The 20,252-nt window shown below is 43.6% G+C and overlaps 1 protein-coding gene across 16 annotated transcripts in view; it reads right to left on the reverse strand.

Annotated features, from left to right (window-relative positions):
• LOC138764513 (teneurin-3) overlaps nt 1–20,252 on the reverse strand; it is a 4,541,667-nt gene that overhangs the window by 1,058,548 nt on the left and 3,462,867 nt on the right. The window lies entirely within an intron of this gene.

The following is a 20,252-nucleotide window of genomic DNA, read 5'->3' on the forward strand; positions in this document are numbered from 1 at the left end:
GTCACATTAGCCCACACCATAAGTGCTATTTCAGTGTCTTTTTCCTAAAATTAGTCCACGTCGCCACAACTACATCTGTGGAGCAAGTCAAAGCCTTTCACTGAATGACACTGAATCATTTTATATCTTGAGCAAGATTGTTGCAGGGATCTGTAAATATGGTAATAAAAAGGCACAACATAATGTCAGTTAAATAGAATGTGAGTATAATTTAAATATCACCATTTAAAGGTTTTAATTGTAATTCTCATTTAAACACAACTATTTCCTTTTCTTTAAATTGGGAAAAAAATTGACTAGCTGAAGCTCAATTCAATATGACGCATCCTGCAAACACAAAGTACACAAATCCCACTTTAACAAGAGAAATCACTTTTGAACCCAGCACTTTCAACCTTCAAGCCAATTGGGTTCAATGGCCCATGGATATGAAAGAGAAAAGCCTCTTTGATCTGGGTTCCAGCCATCCACAAGGCTTGTCAGGGGTGTGTTGAACTGCTTTTCAGAATGGCTGTCAATGCATGTGCAAGTGGATTCAACAGACCCTGATTAAAGGCAGAAAGACCAGGCAGTGCTGTGACACTGCCATCACTTAATGTTCTTTCCGCATCACCCTAACATTTGTTGCATCTTCTGGAGACACAAGACATTGTAGATGCTGGAATCTGGAGCAAACAAAAATTGCTGGAGAGGCTCAGTATACGTGGAACCAAAAGATATCATTGACATTTTGGGTCACTGAATTTGGCATGCAATTTCCCAAGTGTGGTCCAACCAATATTTTGTAAATTTGCAAAATAATGACCCAACTTCTGTATTCTCAGCCCTCACTTGTGAAGGCATTCTTCCTCACCTTGCCACTTTCAGGGCACTTAGGGACTCTGTTCACCAATATTCTTTAATGGCTTAAGATTCGAATCATATCCACAGGAGTAAAACATGAAAGCTTGCTGGCACCGTGATTGAAGAAAAAACACAATGGTGAAAGAAACTCAGCAGATCAAACAGTGTCCTTCGTATGGCAAAGATAAAGATACATAACCAATGAACATTAACGGCTTGAGCCCTTCATCAAGGTATGAACAATATGAGTTTTGCATCACATCCACATTTGAATTTCCTAAATGATTCATATTGCATGTGTCAAATTCCATCTGCCAACACTTTGACCAACTTTCCATTTGATCTATATCTGATTTGGCCATAAACAACATTCCTTGCCATCCACAACCATCTTTTGTGACATCCACAAATTTACTTAATCATAGTGTCTGCAGTCACATTCAAGATGTCACAATATATCACAAAGAACAAGCAATCCAGACAGCGCTGATTTCTACGGAGCACCTCTTGTTGCAGACTTACAATCAGTAAAGCATTCCCTCACCACTACCTTCTACCGCAAAATCAGTTTTGGAACTGATTCACGGGAGGTAGAGATCTCAGAACATTTAGGAAGTATCCGGACAAGTACTTGAATCACCAAGGCTCAGAGGGCTACAGGCCAAATGTGGCAATATGCGATGATTATGAATGGACACTTGATGGGTGACATGGACAAGATGCCCAAAGAGCCCATTGCTATACTGTATGACTCTACAGTTTGCCTCGCATTTGACTGAACTAGGCAAGTGAATTTATCTTCAAATGCCACCCCTTAGTATTAGCCAACAAGCTTCAGACACAGTTTAAGCCATCACAACCAGATCACTCACTGAGAAATAAGCTGTCAATCAACACTTCTGCAACCTTCACACCCCCAGGCAGAAGAGGTTGACAGGCAACAGGAGGAAGCAGGAACTAATAACCACAGGGGATAAGCTTGCTTGCATCAAAAACAATCTGCTGGAGGAACTCAGTGTGTCGAACAGCATCAGTGGGGGAAAGGGAATTGACATTTTGGATCAAAACTCTTCATCAAGATCGCACACACAAGGAAAGGAAGATGTGGCTGTTGGGGTGTTATTAGGATTGATGTTGCTGGAGGGAATGGTCAAGAAGATGATGATGCCTTTTGTTTACAGAATCAACTTTCTATATCCTCTCCGTCCCTCAATCCATTTTTTTATTGAAAACCTGCATTTGGTCCAAAGATAGCCATCTTATTTTTTTCCCCCATCTACGTCACCTTATCCTCCTGCTTGTCCATTTCGGATCACTTAACTTCAATTGGGCAGGCAGTGAAAAACACAAGAAAGATAACAGTGTTAGAAGCACAGCTTCACTCAATTCGCACGCACGCTCACAGCCAGCGGATCAGACACTGACATGGTGAGTAATTCAGAAGGCAAACTGTGGGCGGAAGGATGGACAGGGATTAAGTGGGTCAGTAGGTGAGATCCTACCCCAATTCAGCTGCAAATAAGTATTTGAAAGGGCAACCTTGAGGGAAGGACTACTGCATATGCATGAAGACATGCTTGGTATAAGGATAAATGTGTGCATGTTCGGGCAACATGTAATGTATTCTTTCTCTTGCTCCTCAGTTCATGAGGACCGATTAGCAGGAACCTGGAAATATTAAGACATCTTGACACCTGCCCTGCTGTGTGGCGCCACCTCCTCCACAACGATCCAGACAGTATCCATCACTATTCCATTGTTCTGCCTCTTAATTCGTGGCAGCATCACAAAGCTATAGGCAAAAAAAAACAACCATTGGACAAACCCTCTGTGGATATCAAATGCTATCCGGTCACCAGCTCTTTGCTTGCAGAGGCAATACACAAAATTCTGGAGAAACTCAGAAGGTGAAGCAACAACAGATAGTCAATATTTTGGGCTTGCTATTCCTGATGAAAGGTTTTGGCTCAAAGCGTTAATCATCTATTGCTTCCCGTGGATGCTTCCTGACCCGCTGAGTTCTCCAGCAATTTTGTGTGTTGTTTCGGTAATCCAGCATCTGTCATCTTCTTTGCCAGGGTAGCCCCAGTGGCAGGTGACCATCAAATGAATACAATATGATGACTGTCAGGATACCGACCACTGGCCTACACAATTCACTCTTCAAAAAAATACCATCAGGTGGGCAGCAAGGAAGTGGAATCCCATTCAGTTCCCTTTAGTGGACAAACTGGACATTAGATATCTGCAAGTTAACGTACAAGCTGTAAAATAGTTTACTGAACACCTAACCTCCACCCCCACCCCTCCTCACCCAGTTTAATTCCCCTCTCCCACCTGGTTCCATCTGTCATAGCAACACCCAACACCTTCTGGTTCTCATAACCCATTCCCCAACTGGCTCTCTCTGCTTATTATCCCTCACTTATCTGGTTCCACATCACCTTCCTTACTTTTGAGGCAATGTTTTCATTGTTGTCACCTTCCCAACCTCTGCCTCATCCCCTCCACTCTGTTGGCTCTATCTCCCCTTTTTTCCCCATCTTTTCTCATCTGACTCCATCCATCAACCTCCTGCCAATATCTCCTGATTCTACCCCTTCCCCTCCAGCTCTATCTGCCCATTATCTCCCTCCTGACTTGATTCCAGCCCTTGCCTTCATCCTCTTTATAGCAGCTATCTCCTCTCTACATTTTCAGCAATGAAGATAAAGCCTCAACCTGAAATGTTGACTATCCCTGGGCCTCCATAGATGCTGCTTTACTCGCTGAGTTCCTCCCAGCAATTGTTTTAGAATCTGCATGACCTGAGCATCAGTTCATATTTCAGACTTACATTCTCTATGCTTTTTAGCTATCATTTACACACTCACCATATAACATGTAATCCGAGCAAAGCCCATGAAATCTGTGTGCAGGTCTCTCACTGAAGAGAATGAAATGCTCTTCGAGCCCTGAGTTGAGAGCCTTAATGTTCTCCATTGGGCGAAAGTGGGCAAGCAGATCAAAGGGCAAAACAAAAAATTCAGAGCATTGTAAATACTGGCTGAGAACCAAGAAATCTACAGCACAGACCTTTCGACCCACAGTATGGTGCCAAGCAAATAACCTACTCTAACAACTGCCCAGAATTTCGCTATTGTATAGCCCTCAATTTTTCACAGTTCCCTGAACCTACCTCCACCAATGTTGCCAGCAGTGCATTCTATACACGAGGTGGGATCTCAGAGGTAAATTTTTTACCTCTGAGATCCCACCTCATGTTAGCCATTTCAGACTTGCGTAAAAAAAAAAAGCCTCTGGTCACACACACACTCAATGTCTCTCATCATCTTATACACCTCTATCAGGTCACACATCATCCTCCGCCATTCCAAGCAGAAAAGTCCACGTTCACTCAACTTATGCTCAAAAGGCAGGCTCTTCCAATCCAGGTATCATCCTGTAAATCTCATCTGCACCCTCTCTATAGCATTCACATCTTTCCCCTCGTGAGGTGACCAGAACTAAACACAATATTCCAGGTGGGGTTTAACTAAGGTCTTGTATAGCTGCAGCTCTTGAATTTGATCACACAGATAATGAAGGCTGTGCCTTCTTTACAACACTATCAACCTGAGCAGCAGTTTTGAATATCCTGTGGACACAGTCTACAAGTTCTTTCAGTTCTTCCATACCGCTCAGAGTCCTCCCATTAACATGGTATTCTGCCTTCAAATATGACCTTATGAAATAAACCACTTCACACTTTTCTATGTTAAACTCCATCTGCCAGAAACATAAACATGGTGAATTTGATGACCACGGAGAATGCAGTTCTTGCCCTGCTACTAACAGCAGGTAGCAGATTTTAGGAATGTTGCCATATTGAATTAGCAGGCATCTATTCTGATGTTCATCTCAGATGTCCATGTAATAAAATTGCTTCCTGAACACCCAAAATGTTATTATCTAAGCCTTCATAAGAGCATGCTGACATGAAATCATTCAGGATTCATGAGTTGCAGAAGAGCACCTGTTGTCATAGTCTCCTCCAGATGCTAGATAACAGAGGGTTGGGTTCTTCTGTTGAAGATGGCAAAGCAGAGAATGGCAATGCACTTTGCAAATAATAAATTTGGCATACAGTATGCAAGTGGATGCCTGTGATGACTGAAGGGATGTTGATCAAAGGCTGTTTTGTTCTGATAGCGAAAATCTTCTTGTGCAGGTGGCTACACCGAGCCAAGTGAAGCTTCTTCCTTCACATGTCGTAAGGCAGAGAGGCTTTAGGAAATCAGAGACAAGTCGCTCCACAAAGAATACTCAGCCAAATAACAGCAGGATAAGCAGCAAAATTTTAAAAAAATTAAAATATACAGCACAGTAACAGGAAGTTCCGGCCCATGAGCTCATGCCACCAAACCCACCAATTAACCTACAAACCCTATGCATTTTTGGGGGAGGAGTGGGTAAAAACGGGAGTACCCAAAGGAAACCCATGCAGACACTGGAGAACTTACAGACTTCTTATAGACAGTGCCCAAAGGGAATTTCTGGAAAAGGAAATATTCTTTCATGTCAAAATTGGCATGGGCCAGTTCGGTCTTCAACTTGAAAGGTGAATCGAGTTTCTCTTCCCATTGATGCTGTCAGATCTGATGAAAAGTTCCAACCTTATCAGCTTTTATTTGAATGTTCAGCATTTTCTAAAGGATTCTCAAGATGACAACTTCTGATCAAAAGAGTAATTATTTATGTGCCTGGTCAAGATAAGCCTCTGGTCAACTGCAACACCAAGCATGTTTCTTCACTGTTTCCATTCATATTCAGAACAAATGACCCAGACAATACCCAGCCCTGGGCGTAAAGGTAGAAAATTGTATTTGTCACACAATCTCAGGTAATGATGATATTCAATAAGAGAAGATCCAGCTATCACCTCCTGATATTCAATGGCATCACCTTCACCGAATCCCCCACTATCAATGTCCTAGGTGGTACCATTGAATGGAAATAAAACTAGAGTAACTACGTACATAATGTGGCTTCAAGAACAGAGGCAATGAAGCATGCAATGAGTAAACTCCCCTCCTAACTCCACAAAGTCTGTCCATCATCTACAACTTAAGGCTGTGATAGAATTATCTCCACTTGTGTGGATGAATGCAACTTCAACAATACTCCAGAACATAGAAGGACATACAAGACATGGCTGTCCCCTCAATAACCTATCCACAATCATTCACTCACTCCAGCACCAGCACACAGACCACCAGCTTATACCATCTACGACTTGCACTGCAGCAACTCCCCAAAACATGCCTACAGATTCTACATGGAAGGACAAGGGCAACAAAAGTATGGGAACATCACAACCTGAAAAGTGCCCTCCAAGACACATGCCATCATCCTGACTTGAATCAACGTTAAAGTCCTGGAATTACCCACCCCCCCCCCCCCCACCCCAATCCCTCACAGTCAATCCACAGCTCAAGGACTGAAGTAGTTTATAAAGACAACTCACCACCATCTACTCAATGGCAGTCATTAAATGCTGGCTTAGCCTGAAAACCCCTCAACTCTTGAATGAGTAATAAAAAAATGAAGCAGGAGTAGGCCATTTGACCTCTGGACCATGGTTACGGCTGAACCAACCTTACTCTAAACTCCTTTTCAATGCCAATTCTATCTTGCCCTCCATTCCCCAATCTTGCAAAAATGTGTTTATCCGCTCTTTAAACATCTCCAGTGATCTAGCATCCACAACTCTCTAAGGAAGAGAAATCCAGGGGAATGACTGCCCCCTAACCTTGTAACTAAGCCTGCTTGTTAGAGACTCTCCCAGAAGGAATAGCACCCCAACATCTACCATGTAATGTCTGCTTAGGATCTTATATGTTTCACTATTTTGCTCCTTTCTTTGAAAGCAAACTATACAGATCTAACTTCTTTACCTCTTCATGATAGATTTCCCTTTCATCTCAAGAGTTATCCAAGTCAAATGTAGGTAGTTACATTCAATCATGTTGAGATCGTTATTTCCAGTTACTCGTGTGGGTGGGAATGTTATTTGCCACTTGCTCAATCTTGGATCTTGCTGCATAAGCTTCATTATCTTAAGAATAAATAAAGCAACTGGATGTTGTGATGTTGTCAGTACACCTCTGCATTGCAGACCTGATGAAAGAACATAACTGATGAAGCTTTCAGAATGGCTAAACCTTGGATACTGCTCTCAAGTTTCTGTTGCAAGGATCTCCAAAGACCATCTTCTTTTATACAGGACATGGTTTCCTTTCGTTATAGTGAAGCAAAGCCATAGTCAGCTCTATGGTGAATTTGTACTCTTTTGTAGGGGTAGGCCTGACATTATTCCTAGTCTAAAATTTCTCAGCTAAAACAAAACAAGCAATATCAGACTGTTTGGATGCCCAAACGCAGTGTTCAAGCAAATTCCCTCCAATCTGCAATCCTATTTTTTAAATAAACTACCCACCAGATGACTGATGTTGGATTTGTCAAAGGGTACAATTTAATCCTTGCCTTCATACTTAGAAAAAATTCACACCCAAGGGTTTTCTATTTTCAAAGCTAACTTTAGCATAACAGTGAACACAAAAGAGTTGTAGAAGCACAGTAGGGTCACACAGCATCCATAGAAAGTGCAAGACAGTCGACATTTCGGGCTTGAGCCCTTCTTCAAGAGAGATGAAAATCAGGCAAGTGACCAAATAAAAAGGTGGGTAGGAACACATGCGAGTAGGTAAGAGGTAAAAGGTGGATACAGACTGGAGGGGGAAAGAGGAGAAAAAAATTGAATAGTGATGGGGAAATAGGGCAGAGGATAAAGAAAGATAGCTTTCTGACAGGAGGAAGGGAAGGGGCTGAGGAGCTGGAGGGAGACACAGGGATGAGGGAAAGGGAGAGATTGGGATAAAAGGTTAATGCAAATTGGAGAAGTCAATATTGATGCCATCAGGTTGGAGATTGCCAGACGGAATACAAGGTGGAGTTCCTCCATCTTATGAGTGGACACAACTTGGGAATACATGAGGCCATGGACAGACGTTTTAGGATGGTAAAGAGGTATGGAATTAATGGGGTTGGCTACCAGGAAGTCGTTATTTTTACAGCAGACAGAGTGAAGGTGCTCAACGAGGCAATGTTCCCATCTCCAGCCAGTCTCCCCAACGTAGGGGAAGCTGTATCGGGGACAACGGATACAATAAATAACCCCTACAGATTCACAGGGGAAGTGTTGCCTTACTGTTTGGGGCCCCAAAGAGCAGTGAAGGTGAAACTGAAAGTTCAAGTGTAGCACTTTTTGTGGTCACAGGGGTAGGTCCTAGGGGGGTGATTTGTGGGATGGATGAGGAAGTCAAGAAGGAAATGATTTTTTATGAAAACCAGAGAGCAGAAAGGAGGGCAAGTTGTGAGTGTAAATTGCGGAAAATATGTTGAGGCTGGTGGAATTATAGTTGAGTCACATCTCTAGGGGAGAAGGGACCAGGACAGATGTACAGGAAAGGCAAGAGAATTGGACAAGTGTTGAGTTAATGGCAGGAGAGGGGGAGCCACATTCTCTGAAGAACAAGTGCATCTCAGTTAGAATGGAAAGCCTCGGCCTGAGAGCAAATGCAGCAGAGACAGTGGAACTGAGAGAAAGGAAAAGAATCCTTACAGGAGGTAGGGTGGTGTAATAGTACAGATCTATCACCAATGTGCATAGTGTATATAGTTACTGTATCTAGACTGTGCTTACAGCGATTGGCTGAGAGCTAAGCCACGCCTATTGTCTGGACCTTAAAGGGTTGTGTCCCTAGCCAGGTCGGATCATTCCGGACTGGTCGGCCACCTGTGAAGAGGTCCTGTCTTTTGCTAATAAAAGCCTTGGTTTGGATCAACAAGTCTTTGATTCTTTCGACGAGCTCTACAGGTGGGAAGAGCTGTAATGAAGGATTTAGCATGGTAGGCAGCTTCAGTGTGACTTCAAACATGCAGCACTCCAGAGCCAAATACAACTTAGCTAATGAAGAAGCAAGACAACTACATATTCTTGGATTTCAATGGAAATGCTAAGAGCGTACCCAGAGGATTTTTTTAAAACTTTGAGACAGTTTATTTGTGAAAGACTAATAAGGGGCACCATGAGACAAAGGTATTCTGCCACAAAAGGGAAAAGAAAATCTATCAGTAAACTTGCACTAAGCAACGGTTCAGCAAATTTATCCCATGTGAATAGTTCATGTCGACTAGGAAGTTTGCACATTCCATCCCTGGTCAATGTTTATCAATCAAGGTGATGGTAAGAAAATTGTGGTAAACATCAATACATCTAAGTAGAGAAAAGAAATAGTTTATTGTTGTTCATTTTGATCTTTATGCCACTATTCTTTATTGGATGTATCGCTGCCCACCTCGGGTAAAAAGACTGCCCTTGGCTCTGTTTAAGCATTCTCGTTCCCTTCTGAGGCAGGAAATAACTACTGCCACCCATTGACCTGACTTGTACATGAATGGATACAACTAGTACGAGACTTCGTACTAGTTATTCTTAATAGGAAATGAACCATTTCCTATTATCATGTTTAATACCCACAAGAATGGAGGAATGAAACATTGAATCTGATAGAAGGCAACTGGAACCCTGAATCAAACGGTCTCTCACTTGCATTCATGAAATGCCTTTTACAACCTCAGGGCTTCTAAAACAATTTTGCACAATGTACAATTGCAACAATAATTCGAGTTTATTGGGGACAAACACTAAAATTTAGCAAGGCAAATCACAAAAGTGTCAGCAGATAAAATCTGACATTGCACTCAACTAAAAAACAGATTATGGTCGATGACCAAAGCATGGTTAAAAGATGTTGGCTTTAGCATGTACAAGATGCAAATCATTTTATTCTTGCAGCCGTAGTACACAACGACACTTAAAATAGATAAAGGTTAGAATATCTCTCTCTCTCTCTCTCAGGGAGAGGGAAAAATACGACACAATGACTGAGTTAGGAAGCTAAGTTTACAATATCTATTATTATAAATTTTCCAGCAAAAGGTAAAAATCACTGAGGTTTTACTGACATCCATTTTACTGAAATTTTTGGAGTGAATTTTAGGCTTCATTGAAGATGGCAAGCACCATTAAGCCAAGATAAGGTAACATTTTTCCTTTTAGTTAAGTCTGCTCATTCAGTAAAGGGGAAAAAGTGGCTGTCAGTGGAATACTCTGCTACATGAAATGTAGGATAACAGGAAGTAGTCGAGCGTGCTGATGAATTTAAGTCCTTTCCACACCGCCAATCCTTCTAGGAAGTGGGTAAACTTACAGGGCACGCTACACCCGGGGAGCCTTTCCCTCTGCATCTTGATTTACCTAGTTCATCAAGAACTCAGGATTTTAAGGGGAGTCCTGCCTCCAGCGATGACATCACAAGTGATATATTACGCACAGCGCTCTGACAGCCCTGCCGACTGCACAGTTAAATCTGAAAGCCCCGGCAGCCATGCTCTGACAGCCCCGTTGACTACACAGTTATATTTCACAGCACGGCTGGCTGCGATGTGACAGCCCCGGCCGCGCTGTGAAATATAACCGCCAGACTGATGCAAGCACGCAGGCACTAATGGTAGCCAGTAAGTCCGTCAGAATGTTTACTCGGCCAGCTCTGACACTTGCCCCCATCAGAAGTCAGACTCTGGTTGATTTTTACTTACCCTGCCCAGTTGGGACTTTTCACACCACCATATTACCTGCTATGAACCCACTAAATTGACCGGTTCCACCCACACGTACTTGGCGGTGTGAAAGGGATTGTCTACATGAAGTATGTCCAGCTGCAGCTCTTCTCAGACCACATGAATTGGTTAGAGGGTTAATAGTAATTAGCCAGTTACAAAGACACTTCAAATCATGTGCTTTTGTCTGCATGTGCTACAAGCACATGCTGTTGTTTTCATTGCTGGTGTTTCTATAGACACTGCTTTGGTCAAATTTTCTGGTGATTTAGCAACAATGTTGTGGTAATTAGTATTTGTGAACCTATATCAATAACCTTTTTGAGAATAAAGTAGTCATTAAAAGAAAAGGAGAAAAATAAAAAAAGCCTCCGCTCAGTTACTAATAATGTTGTAATTCAATGTAGAAAGATTTTACAAAACAATTTTGTTGTTAGAGTTCATATAATCTAAGCTGCCTACAAAGTTAAATCCTTCATTACAGCTCTTCCCACCCTAGCTCCTGTAAGGATTCTATTCCTTTCTCATAATTCCACTGTAGGAAGAGAGACAAAGTCCTGCAAAAAGAATTTATGGAATTAGGTTCAAATTTTTTGTCATATTACTTCTGATATAGTGAGAAGGGTTCTCTCACGAATACTCGAACAAGTCAACTCTAATATCCCACTCCCCCTCCCCTTTTTTTTGGATGTTGTGACGAAGGCCTCAAGCCCAAAACGTCCATTATCTTTTACTACCTTTGCTACATTTGGCACACTGGGCTTCTCCACCATTTTGTCTTTTTTACTTCAACCACGGTGTTTACTATTTTTTGTGATTTACTTCCAACTCTAATATGCATTCAGTTGTACAAATTAGAAGAAGAAGAACATAATTACAGCGTAGAATGTTAAAAAGCAGAACTTCCAGGTTTCTAATCTCAGGATTACTCTAGGCAGGAGTGCAGTGCTAATTTTTTTTTAGGTACCAGAGCTCACCAAAAACGGCGACAGGGAGGTGTTGGTGCCACCCCATGAGGTGCCTGGAGCTGCCCCCTGAGGGTGCCAGAGCAGCACTCCAGTGAGCTATGGAGATCTGCACCCCTGTCTCTAGGTGCCACATTCTGAAAAGGCAAGAAACAGGAAGATAGTAATTTCGAATGCCTGGCAAAGGAATTAGTGTAGGAGAGAGGGTGACAGACACTCAGATCATTGTGACAGTGGGTGGGGGGGGGGGGGGGTGGAGATGGAAGGGAAATGTGAGTGGCAAGTTTTATTTTTAAATAGTGAAGAATGAAAGAATGATGGAAGAAGATACCTTAGTGATGTTTAAGAGGGATTTAGACAGGCACATGAACATGCAGGAAATGGATGGAGATGGATATGTGCAGGAAGACAAGATGGGTTTGGGTTGCATTGTGGTCAGTACAGGTTACAGTCCTTTAAACAAAGCTCAGGAAACAATTACTGCCTAAATATCGAGACAATGGAAATTCATTAATTTCAAAAATCAGCTATCGCTGTTGCACTCTGGAAATTGAATTAGACTGCTGAGGTAGTAAGGAAAACAGCCAATATCCTAAAGGACACTTCCCACCCTGGCCACACTCACTCTCTCACCTCTTGTTTGGGAAGAAAATTCAAGGCTGTGAAATCACAGATTCAAGGGCAGTGGCGAGAAGTGGGAGACTTCTGAACAAAGTTCACTCCAGTAAAATAATGTTGCTCTTACTCTTTTCAAACTGATCTCTCACTGCAACCCAACTCTCTGTACTGTGCTTTACTCTGCTGTACTTATGGATAGATTTTTCACTGCACCTCGCCATGTGATAACAAATGTTAGCTTGAACGTGAAATTGATTTTGAGAGCATTGTTCTCATCCAACAGCTACTGAATTGCACACAAAGTGACCGATGCATATTAAAGTGCTCTCAGAAAGTGCTGAAAACTCTTGAGGACTGAGAGTCGAGACTTTTGTTTCGGTGATTTCTTTCCTTTAGATCGAAGTAATATTTTTTCAGCAGGGATTCTAAAGAGGTTTTATTTCCCTCTGTGGAAAAAAAGTCTAAAATATTCTCTAAAAATAGTGCAAGATCAGATATAAAAATTAATTCACTGCAGCTGACAAAATAGAGACCAACAAAATATTGCACAGTGCTCCAAAAGAAATAGAGACATTTAGACTGCTCACCTTCATCTCAACAGCTGCCCTGTTGCTATTTGCCCCAGTGGGTTTTTTTTTAATGATGAGATGCAAGAATTAAATGCTGATTGGGAAAAAGATCTCAAATAAATGTAAGCAATTGCAAAAAGGAAAGTCTATTTTGATAAAATATATATGATGCAATGTGAAAATGTACATTAGAAAATGTTCAGCACACAATTAAGGGTAAAAAAATCAAGGAAAGGTGGACCAATCTATTTAAGATCAGTATCTAATGATAGGAAATGTCATTCATTTGGAAATGGTCAAAATGGGATTCATCAACGCGACTGAAAATCACATAGTCTTCAGAAAACAAATGCTGCAACTCTGGATTTCAGGGAGTAAAACCTGACTTCAGTTGCTGAACTTCAGTCATCTTTTCACACATACTGTGAAAATTACAGATGTTTTATTGTTTCCTCTGTTTCGAGGCTGCAATTTCCAATCCAACTCCTGGAAGGATTGATTACTGTAATGAAACTGCAGAGTAAGGGTTGAATTTCGATGCGGGGGAAATAAATGGCACTTTACATTTTGAGGCACAAAACAAGGCATGGTGACAAAAGTTAGTTCTCTGAAGTTGGGAATGTGTTGTTCAACTTTGCTCTATTTCAGCATCAAGAATTGTACAACTTCACAAAAAGTCACGATCATGTACCCTACACTTCTTCGTTCACTTGGTCTCCGAAACACAGTTGTCTACCCAGGCTTCCAATCCTTGTACCCTTCTTGGATTGTTTTGCATCAATATTGTGTAAACTCGTATGAGTAAGTGAGGACAAAGTAGGTGGAGATGGGATCATGGATGCCATGAGGTTTAGATGATGTTTGTGACAAATCAAAAACCATCTTTATCAAAACTGTTGAAACACATTTGACGGTGATTCTATGCTTGTTTTTCACTTGACAGGAACAATACCACCCATTTTAAGGTCACTTCGGTTCTTTTGGAGTAGATTGAAAAAAAATAGCTTAAATTATCTGTGTTTTAATCCCATTTGCTCCATCCATTCCCTGTAATTTTTCTTTTTAAAAACTGAATTCATTCCATTGCCATTAGCCGCATTACAAGAACCATCTGCTTGCATCAAGAAATCACTCAGGATTGAAAGAATCAGACCTTTAACAAAGGCTCTCTGATCTTGTTCCTATTCACCTGAATTATTAAACTTTCAAGCATTCAAGTCCTCTTCAGAATCCCCTACTCTTCTCCAACAGTTTCTTGATGTGCAGGAGAGCCTCAATCAATCACCTAAAAGGTTAATACAACCTAATAACGCAGTTTGCATAGAGACTAACGAATAACGAGACTCATTTTGAATTGATAAAAATTCTGGCACTCAACATTCACAATGAACATAGTCCTTCAAGGCAAATCTATACACAAAAGCATTCATCTTCGTTATATAAAAAAAGAATGAAATTACTTGGAAACCAAAAAAAGTGTTGTTGGTGATGGAGGGAGAGAGAAGTGATTGATGGGAAACAGATTTCTATAAATATTCTGATAAAATCAAAATTATGGGGACATTATAATAAAAGTACAACCTGTCAAACTAAGAATCGTTATGACTTCTCAATGATTAAGTGCAAGATCACAGTAGAAATTTACGTGAGAGCATTACAGCGCAAGATGCACAACATTTGGAAGGAATTCTTCTATTTATATAACATTATCACAGAGACTAATGAAGGAGGCCATTAAGTCAAGATAAGGGTAACTCAGCCAGCCCCCTCTTTTTTTTTCCATTTACATGTCGGGTGATAATCCAGCAGTTTTACAATCATAATTTACTCACATTGACATTTTATTCTCTTACATGTATGCAATTTTATTTTAGGTGTATACAACTATTCAAATTTGAGGTCCCCTGCAGTGGTGGTGGTATTTGAATCAAAGACACCAGACCAGCAGTTTAGATGCTATTTCAGTAATTATAATCATTTTTAGACTCCAAGCATTGCATTATACCTCAGCCACATTGATCAGGCTGCAGAAAGATAGGCAAAAGTTATAAGCACCATTGTTTTATGAAATGACCATAAATCAAAAGCTTGTTGAATAGCTATATTGTTCAAATACAAACTGTGATTACTTTGTTCTTTTGAAGAAGCAGTCAGTGTAAAGAGGTCCTCTTTTGCAACTGTGCTTTCTTTTTCCTGCATTCTATACAAATCGGTTTCACAAAAGAGATAAGAATTGTTTTAAGAGTTTTCTCTGATGCAATACCAGCATTCATTTTCATGTTTAAAATGTCCTGTGAGAGGCACTGAAATTTCATTACCCCAGGAGTTAATAAGCGAATGAACAATCGGACTGCATATTATCTGAATAATGTGTAAACCTTTCCCCTTTGAATTGAAATCTCTCGTCTCTGGTCTCACTGAGCAATGGAGGAAGATTTTACAGATTGAGTGCTCCTTTGTATGTGGATCATTTAATGGCCAATCAGAGAAGAAATACTTCAAAATTTTACCTCCAGAAATGGCATCATTTTTTTTGGTCCCAATGTTATTTCAATTCATGCTGGAATTCCACAGGCACAACAACCCTCTTGCAGTCTTCCTCTGTTTGAGTGTAGCCAATGAGTTAATTGGCAATGTACTGTAGTCTTGACTAATTTAATCCTACTATTTCTTGATAAATAATAGGACAGGCAAGTAAACAGTAAAAAAAAACACTTGTGGGAAGTTCCCACTACTGCCTCCCATCCCCCTCCCTATTATTCACCTCCATGTTACCAGCTCTCCCACTAGTATGGCTCATTGAAACTAACTGTAGCACTTTCATCCCTGTGCCGGTTGAGATGAGCCTAACTAGCATAGGAGAAAGGTCAAGTTCGGAGACCTTCAATTTCTGCATTACTTGTCAATGTTACTTGTATATACGAAAACCCACCCAAGTAATGAAGTGGTCAAAATCTATTGGTAAACACCAATGAACCTATATATTGCATTACTACTTTTGGCCGCCCTGCAAAACCCTAAATCTCTGCTACATTGGCAAAATGAGTACAAGTATTTGCCGCTTCAATTACTTTTTCCAAAGATGTTGAGAAAGGTGGGAGGTTTTTTTTCCCCAAGCATAATATGGCTGCACATAGTTTAAAAGAAATCTTAGTGTATCTTTGAGTTCCATGAAAATAAATGACAGCATCAGAATATTTAATAGGGTAATTGGGAGCAAATATAATGCCTCCTCCATCCTGCACTTAAGCAGCTTTGTCTGTGTTTTTTTTTCCAGTCACGATACAATCTTAACTCACTACTCACCATTACTCTCAACAGTCTAGACCCCTCAGATGATCAGTCTGGATCTTATTGGTCACCTGCAGAAATGATTAACTCTGGAGTCCTAGCTGGAGACAGCATCGAAACGGAATGCTTTCGGCTGATAAGTAACATCAGGCTTTTTCAGGTGCATTCTGCGCTAAGAATTCGTCTGAAGAAGCAGAAGCGGCCTTTTAAATTGCCGTTCAGGTGGCAGCTTTTAAAGTGCAACGCTGACCACCTGAAGGTCACAGCTGCACAGGATGCAGCTCTGAGCACACTCCGGCTCCTGCCCAGGGTCAGCTGTGATCAGCAGCCTGACCCTTTCACACCCGCTTTCGCCCAGCTGCATTCAGGTGGCTGGGGGAGCCACTGAGCGGAGCTGATTTTCCCTCTCGGAGGAGGGTTACGTCGCTCGCCTCATGAGCGCCTCCTGCACATTCAGGTGGACTCAAAACAGCCGCATATTGCCTAAACATGAGGCTTCACATGCAGGGCAATTGGCCACCTGAAAGTGCCTATCAATAGCAAATGTTCCCCTCCCCCTCCTGGCTTCCCTGCAGGGTACCTCACTACCCAGATACAACTGGAACATTTCGAGAATTCTGAGAAGGGATTAAACGACTTTCTTTAGCTCCTTCTATGATTTCACAAGGGCATATACAAATTGTAACTCCATGCACCTTGACTTCCACTAAGAACAGCAGCAGCACTGAAAATGAATATCTTCCAACCGAATGCAGCCCAAAATTTGTCATTGAAATGTGAGAGAATATATCCTTATTTATTCTGATTGCATTATATGCATTTATTATTGTAAAATCCATTTATGAAATTGTTAGCAGTCTGCAGCACTGCAAAAAATGTCCAAGAATGTTAAGCTTCTATCATGAAGTTAGTTTCAAGGTTAATTTTACTACGCTTTACATCCCACTCACAGGTCATATTTCTCTTGGTTGCTTTTCACTCGCTCGCCAGTCTCACTAAATCTCGTTTCACTTTTCTGAGCTTTTTCGAACCTTCAAAAGCTGTTGACATTCCACTCAATTTTGGGGGAAAAAAATTGCTAGAAGCTCAGGTAACATTTAATTCTGCAAGTAGCTCTAAATCATGGTGGTGGGTGGGGGGTGAAGAGCCTGACAGCCAAAAATCTAATGCAATCACACAGTGGGTGAATGCGAGAAGAACATTTAAAAAAAAAAGGAAAGTTCTTGCAACCATCAATATCATTTCAGACTAATTTTCAATCAGGGAATAACAATGTCTTAAAAAGTTATTCTCCACCTGTTCTAAATAAAGCCACCTAAATTAACATGTTAGATTGGGTTTTCTGCTGAGCGACAAGTCATCTCATCCCAGTCAAAACCACCAGATGATTTGGACAAGTTAGTTTCTACGAACGTTGCTCAGGATAATGGCAAGCAGATCGATCTGGGATGGGGAGGGGAGGGGAAGGAGAGATGGGGAGGGGAGGGATGGGGAGGGGAGGGATGGGAAGGGGAGGGAGAGGGATAGGGAGGAGAAGGAGAGATGGGGAGGGGAGGGATGGAGAAGGGAGGGGAAGGAGAGATGGGGTGGGGAGGGGGAGGGATGGGGAGGAGAAGGAGAAGGGAGGGAGGGATGGGGATAGAGAAGGGAGGGATGGGGAGTGGAAGGAGAGATGGGGAGGGGAGAATGGGGAGGGGAGGGGAGGGAGAGATGGGGAGGGGAGGTTGGGGAGGGGAGGGATGGGAAGGAGAAGGCGAGATGGGGAGGGGAGGGAGAAATGGGATGGGGAGGGGAAGGAGAGATGGGGAGGGGAGGGATGGGGAGGGGAAAGGGGAGGGATGGGATGGGGAGAGGAAGGAGAGATGGGGAGGGGAGGGATCCCTCATCGTTTCTCTTTCCAAATCCTCTCTGTATTTTTCCGCTTCCTTTAGCATTTTCATCTCGGTTATCTTTCAAGTTTCTGAACTCTTTCAATGCCACCGGACGAGTAAAATCGATAGTTTTTCTTTAACCCCCCCACACCATTGTATTTTAACCTTTAAGTGGAGGAATTCTTGAAAGATTTTAAAACCCTGCTTTTGTCAAGTCGCCGCGAGTTTTCCCGGCACAGACAGAGTTTCGGAGCCAAAGCCGAGTTTGACACATGGCAAAAAAGCAGGACCAGGTCCCGCTTGGTTGAGTTACCTGTTGTCTCACAGGCATCGGACCGTGGGCAATGTTGGAGCAGCAGAGAGAGGGTCGTCAAACTCTCCCCCAAAGTTTTATTTGGCGATCCCTTCCTCCCAAACGACTGGAAATCCCACTAACCTCTCGGTCCCGACTCTCTAATAGTTTCAAATCCACATGGGCGCCCGTGATCGCGGGGTTTTATTCACAGGCGCGTCCTCTCAACAGGACCCGGCCATTCAATTCTGCGCCTTCCGTCCACTGAATAATCCCATTAAATGCAGGCGCCGATCAGAAGGTCCAGATGTTGCGGGCGCTTCACTTCAGAGACCGGCCCGAGTCACAGGACACCCCGGCTTGGAGAAACCTCTGCTCCAGGGGGGTTCAGAAAGTCAAACGGATTAAAGGAGGGAAGGGTTGGAACCGGCAAGTGAATGAAACCGCGACCTGCTGCCCGGTGTGAGTGAGACGGGGCCGGGCTGCCCGGTGAGTGAGTGAGAGACGGGGCCGGGCTGCCCGGTGAGTGAGTGAGAGACGGGGCCGGGCTGCCCGGTGAGTGAGAGACGGGGCCGGGCTGCCCGGTGTGAGTGAGAGACGGGGCCGGGCTGCCCGGTGAGTGAGAGACGGGGCCGGGCTGCCCGGTGTGAGTGAGAGACGGGGCCGGGCTGCCCGGTGTGAGTGAGACGGGGCCGGGCAGCCCGGTGTGAGTGAGACGGGGCCGGGCTGCCCGGTGTGAGTGAGACGGGGCCGGGCTGCCCGGTGTGAGTGAGACGGGGCCGGGCTGCCCGGTGTGAGTGAGACGGGGCCGGGCTGCCCGGTGTGAGTGAGACGGGGCCGGGCTGCCCGGTGTGAGTGAGACGGGGCCGGGCTGCCCGGTGTGAGTGAGACGGGGCCGGGCTGCCCGGTGTGAGTGAGACGGGGCCGGGCTGCCCGGTGTGAGTGAGACGGGGCCGGGCTGCCCGGTGTGAGTGAGACGGGGCCGGGCTGCCCGGTGTGAGTGAGACGGGGCCGGGCTGCCCGGTGTGAGTGAGACGGGGCCGGGCTGCCCGGTGTGTGAGAGACGGGGCCGGGCTGCCCGGTATAAGGTCCAGGGAGAGAGTAACTCGGGCTGTTCACCGGCGCCACGGCACAGTGTCTCCACCTTAAGGCGCTGTAGCATCGAAATGAGGAGAACCCGGGCTAAATTGCAACAGTTCGGAGGGATGGTGGCAACGTTACGTCCAAGGTCTCTCCGGCCAGTGCCTCCCCCCCCCCCCCCCCACTTCCTCCGCCCAAATGAATGACCCACTAAAATAATGCGATGGAGGGGCCCAAAGATGTTTTTTTAAAAAAATCAAATGCTTTCAGGGACCTGAGTTACCCACTGATCCCGTTGCAAACGGCCTTGCCTCGAGGTCCCATAAAGTAGTCTCCCAACGAGGGACGTATGGGGGGGGGGGGGGAAGAGAACACTCAACAGTTCGGAATCTGTGAGGGTGCGTTTGGGTTGCAAATGTCTGCCGGGGCGAGGAAACGGGTTAAAAAACACCACGAAGCCAAATCGGGAGGAGTGGGCAAAGTTGCAAGGGATCCCCTGGCCGATTCACCGATCTTCTGCCACGAGTCAAACTCCACACACTCCCCCCGACCTCAAATGAGGAAGTGACCCGATTCCCATTCAAATTAATATGATTGATCCCCCCCACCTCCCCTTGTTTTGTGCACCCCGTCTCCAAGCAGCAAGTTAGTGATTCACTAACAACAAGCAGGTGGGGAGCATGAGAGGGGAAAATCCCAACTTCCGGAAACAACTGGTCAGGGGACAACAATAAAGTACGAGGAGACCTGCAAGGATACAAAAACTCCAGCTCATACTTCAAACACAACCCGCACTGTCAGCGGCCTCAACTCCACCACCATCCCTCTGACCCCCCCCCACCTTCTGCTCTCTCTCTCTCTCTCTCTCAGTCACACTATTCGGGCAAATCAATCCCACACACAAAGAGAAGGAGAGCATAAAATGTAACAAAGTTTGCCAGGCATTTCCAGTGTCACAACTTCAACCATCAACAGCGCACGTTGCCTTTCTCATGGTGAA

Source organism: Narcine bancroftii, chromosome 1 (assembly GCF_036971445.1).
Source record: "Narcine bancroftii isolate sNarBan1 chromosome 1, sNarBan1.hap1, whole genome shotgun sequence".
NCBI classification, from domain to species: Eukaryota; Metazoa; Chordata; class Chondrichthyes; order Torpediniformes; family Narcinidae; genus Narcine; species Narcine bancroftii.